Source organism: Alligator sinensis, unplaced genomic scaffold, assembly GCF_000455745.1.
Source record: "Alligator sinensis unplaced genomic scaffold, ASM45574v1 scaffold2127_1, whole genome shotgun sequence".
Lineage (NCBI taxonomy): Eukaryota > Metazoa > Chordata > Crocodylia > Alligatoridae > Alligator > Alligator sinensis.
The window spans coordinates 34,665-39,623 of record NW_005843766.1 but is presented as its reverse complement, the minus strand read 5'-3'; the positions used below and the strand labels follow the sequence as shown (position 1 = coordinate 39,623).

Sequence of the window (4,959 nt, the reverse complement as noted above, 5' to 3'; positions counted from 1 at the left end):
TATATATATAGTTATCGTGTTTTTGATGTTTATGGTATTTCTTAAAGTACAGCAATGTTATATGTTTAGTCAGACAAGGTTCTTTGGGTGAATCTGATATCTTGTATTAGACCAACCCAAATAGTTGGAGAATAGTTATTAAGCAAGCTTTCAGGTTCAAAAACCCTTTGGCAGGCTAAGGAAATCTCAGCAGTTGGTGTGTGCTCTTCTTGGACGGTCACCCCTAAATGTGAGGAGTCCAGCGAACCCTTCTGTTAGACCCTCACGCCATGCGGCGCCCAACGACTAGGGAGGTGACGATGCAATTGCTCGTGAATCCTGTGACTCGTTAGCCAAAGCAAGCAGGGCGCAAACATCGTCACACATTGCGCGCAGCAGCTTTATTCAGCATGGAGACAGCTTCGGACTAGCTCCCCAAAACCCCAAAAAATGGGGAGCCACAGGCACAATATTGTTTTTCCATATTTATACACTGTGCTTTATACTGTGCATTAACACTCGTTCGCCCCTCGCCTCTCCTATGTTCCACCCATTTCTCCTCCCATCTCGAGCTCCTCCTCTCTTTCCTGGTTGCTGCATTCCCATGGAATCGCCTCTGCATTTCCTTCCTTTCCATGCCTTTCTGCTGAAAGCGCACGCCTAAGCCCTTGACTTGCCTACTTCGGTCGCTGGGCGGATTTCAGCAAAACTGGAAGCTTCACCATTTGCCTTTTCGCATGTGTTCATCGCGTCTTCTGTCACCAATGACGTGTTGTTTTCCACATTCCCGTCTGTTTTTCTGTGCCAGGTTGTACCATCTTCCACAGTCCTCAAACGTCACCTCGCTCACAGCACACACACTCGCACAGATTCACTTGCCCTAACACCTTCTTTGTAGCACTGATATATTTACACCAATAAACCCACCATGGTGTGCGGGTGTTTGAGCTGTCCCTTAAAAATAAGCAGCTGTCTGCTTGTCACTGATATTACAGATCCTATGCCACTCTGTTACCCTTGGCCAAAATAGCACACCCCTCCCTTTTCTCCCCCAAGCTGTTGGTATCACGTGTGCTACGTGTCTGTGTATCTGCAGTGGCTGGCCGAAGGACAGTGGCATGTCCTGTCTATAATTTGGGAAGTATTTTGCAGTCTTTCAGAACGAATGAGGATGCATGGATATAAAAGCAGGGCACAATCATTACAAGCGTGTGCCACATGCAGCAAAACTAGCAATGGCACAAATTTGCTTTATGCTGCAGTGCACGCCCTCGCGCATGGGGCTGGTGCAGGGCATTTTGTCTTGGGTGGGGGTGGGAGGCTGGGGTCAGCACCCGTTCTGGCCCCAGCAACTTCACGTGGGGCCTCCCTGGGCAGCAGTGGCAGCAAGCCCACGGCTCGGAGCCTGCCCGGTAGCCAAAACATAGCTCTGCCCAGCCAGGCTCTGGTTCTGGAAGCACGCACTGTTGCCACGGGCACTGTGCCAATTTTTTCTTTTGTATTTTGACACCAGGATCTCTGAGTGTCAAATTTTGGCACCACACTGTAAATCCGCAGCATGGCAAATGGGTGCATGTGCACCACGGGTGGTGTGTGGGGCCTGAAATGGGTTGGAGGTGCCACAAATTGCATGTGCACGCTCATCGGGACAAGCTTTAGGTGTACAAAGAAATGGCACAATGCACGTTGAACTATTTTTGTCTTTGTGTCTCTCTGATTTATTCCTGTTTGATTTTAAAAGGTAGAGATGTGCTTAGCACCCAATCACCTTGGCTCCTTGCACCCTAGAAGTAGTCACTGAGAATTAACCACCTTTCGAACTCATTCACAGGCCAGATCAGGAGGAAGGGTGTGGATGTATCCCTCTGCCATCCTTCCTCAAGTGCTGCCGCACTCGGCAGCCGAGGCCCCAAGCGAGCAGGCAGGAAGGGCACGAGGAGCCCGCTCCAGGAGCAGCCTCAGGCCCTGGGCAGGCGGCACGCGGGCAGTAGCAGCAGCAGGAGGCAGGCCTGGAGCAGGGAGCCAGCTCCAGGAGCACCAGCAGCCGCCAAGAGCAGGTAAGACCATCCAACACTCGGCCCCCTGCACGCACAACCAACCCGCCCTTCTCTGCCTCGGGCGCAAAACTTCTGCCTTGTACCCCTGTCTGGAGCCCGAGGGCCCAATCTGGGACCTCTCCATTTAAAAATCCTAGATCTATCCTGCCTTGTGAAGAACCCTTTCCAAACGAACAATGCCCATTTGTAGCCTCACTGCTAAGAAAACCAATTACTCTTTCAAGATCGCCACCAACTGGCAAATTGAGCTAGTGCCAGGGTGGCTGTCCTTACCCATCCAGAATTTGGCCGTCCCCCACGACGGTCCTGTTTGTGTCAGCGGTCACAAACCGGTGGTATTTGGAGACATCCTGCGGAGGAGGGTTTCAACCCCATTTTGAATGCAAAGTGCTGAGCTTGATCATTACTGAGGAGGCAGCTGCCAAGGATGCTTTCTTTCTTAACCGAGACTTTTGGCATTCGTTTCCGTAGCTCCAAGCTTGGGTGCAAAATGGGGTGCTTCCTGTGGTCACAACTCATTGGCATTTTGCTGCAGAGCCAACACCATAGGTTCAAAGGACCCACCTCCTTGGTGCCTGCGGTGCAGAGGACGGCTGCGAGAGACCACTACTAGCGGTGATCTCGAGACGTCCTCCTGCGGTAGAGGGTCAGGTGCACGGCTTAGCACAGATCCTCCTTTCTGATGTGAAATAATTTTCCAGGTCCGGGGTTATGTACATGCAAGCACCAGGCTTGGATGGTGATGAGGCTGTTTCAGGTGGTAGCACAGGTTTTGCTCATGTCGTAATGACTTTGATCTTTTGTTTCACAGGCCATGTAAAACTGTATTGAAAACCTGCTGCAGGATTTCATAAATATCAACAGCTTTTTCTGTGGATACAGGGCCTTGGCTTCTCCAGGCGAGGTCCTAGAAGTGCTCCTCCGCAGGTAAGAGCCCAGAGCTGTGGTGGAAGCTGTAAAGGCCTTTATTTGTGGGACATTGCAGGAAACAATCTCAAATAGCATTGAAGAAGGCATAATTAAGAAGCTAAATGATATGCATGTATGTCTAACAACCCGGGCTATCACTCTGCATAACTCTTTGCTCCATGAATCGGGCTCTGCTGGACAGGGCAGGGATTTCACAGGACTAAAGGCGCAAAGCATCGCCCCTTCCTCCCCCTGCGCCACAATATCCTCCAGCTCTGCTGTCGTGGAGGGACAGCACACCAGCTTTGGTTGCCAGCGAAAAGCCTGGTTGAGCCAGACGAGATGAACCAGGTGCTCTTCATTCTCAGTTCCTCCATCTGTGAAATAGGGACAATGAGAATATTTGAGCTGCCTTGCGAGATTGGTGAGACATAGCTGCTGTTTGCCAAGTCCTTTGACAGTCTCAGATGAAATGTTCCCTCCAAGCGCAAAGCCTTGGTACTAGTATGGGCAGCGCTCGAGCACGTGGCCCGTCGCGTCGCAGACTGAAGTGCGCAGGCTGGGCAAGACTGCTTAGGCTTGAATTCAGTCCCACCAATTGGTACTCTCCCCAGCATCGTGAACGGGATATAAAATGTTAGATGGATGACATTATGAGGGGGAGTAAAGAGAATGACATTCTTCATCTTCTTTCTCTAAGATAGTTTGAATAGAGAAATCTTGATTTTTCATTGTGACATAGACTGTTTTTTTAATAATAATCTAAAATATCCATTTTGATATGTAGGCATGGAAACGAGGAGACCTGGAATGGCTCAGGAGATAGCAGGCAGGATTTCCCAGAGTCCAGAACAGTCCTCGAGAAGTAAGTGTGGCTTTCTGCTGTACAGCAAAACCTCAGCCAGGATTCAGAGCATGTGGTCAGCTTAAGCATCTATATATGATACGTGTGTGTGTGTGTGTGTGTGGGTAAAAGTGCTGTCTTTTATTAGACCAACCAAACACCCATTTCACACGGCAACACTCGATACCGTCCATGTTTCAGGGGTGTTAGTTGTAGATGGAATACTACATATGAATACTTCATTGGAAATACCAAACCGAGTTACTCCTGTCGGTAGGACACCACCACTAACAACGTCCAAGGACCAGGCGTGGACCCCAAAATACTTGCTTCTGGTTCTACTCTTTCATCTCTACCGCTTCCATCATGTTTCTGACTTTTTCCTCCGCAGCTCTTTGGAGACGCCCGTATCATTCGGAGCCTGATGCCGAACAGCAAAGGCTCCGTATACAAAAGCATCCTGGTAAGTGATGTGGAAGAGCTGTGTAGATTTATTACTGGATGTGCTTTCTCTGCGGATGATAATTTCTAGGTAAAATCTCTGCTGCTCTGATTCACACCAAGACAAAGCTTTTAAATATTAGGGGCCCCATCATGCCCTTCATTCTTAGGTGAATCGACACTGGCATTTTAGTAGTCAGAGTACAGTCCACCTCCCAAACTCTTCCCTGGGCTTTCAGCCGGATAATATCCACCACTTGTCCTCAACCATTGAGTAAGGCAAGGAGAAAACGTGCACTCCACTTGTACGAATGGGCGTGCGTGCACAGGTAGGCAGACAGATACGCTGAAGAACAGCTTGGAGGCAAGTCCCCGGAAGATGCTGTATAGCAATAGAGAGTATGTAGTAATACAAGGCTCCCAAAGGGCAGACACCTCTAAACAGCATCGTGTATTAGCCTTCATTTTCTCTTAGAGGAAAGAGGAGCTGGAAGGGACCTCAGGAGGCCATCTCATCTAACCCCTGCTGAAGGCAGGGTCATTCCTGACTAAACCTTCCCACTCAAGTTACGTCTGACCTGTCCTTAACACTGCACAAGCCAGCCTCCCACACACCCACTATTGCCAGTGCCCAAAACACCAAGAATAACCGTCACCTGCTACAGGTAAAGCAAGGCGGCGAGGCCCAATGCCAAACGTGGGGCTTGGTGTGAGCCCCAGCAGAGAAGC

The 4,959-nt window shown here is 49.7% G+C and overlaps 1 long non-coding RNA gene across 1 annotated transcript in view; it reads left to right on the top strand.

Moving 5' to 3' along the window:
* The first annotated feature begins 242 nt into the window (after positions 1-242).
* LOC102372037 overlaps positions 243-4,959 on the top strand; it is a 14,001-nt gene continuing 9,284 nt past the window's right edge. Inside the window, exons 1-4 of the long non-coding RNA XR_001359263.2 lie at positions 243-2,036; positions 2,848-2,963; positions 3,733-3,810; positions 4,181-4,252. This is a non-coding gene — a long non-coding RNA (uncharacterized LOC102372037). The remainder of the gene's footprint in view (positions 2,037-2,847; positions 2,964-3,732; positions 3,811-4,180; positions 4,253-4,959) is intronic.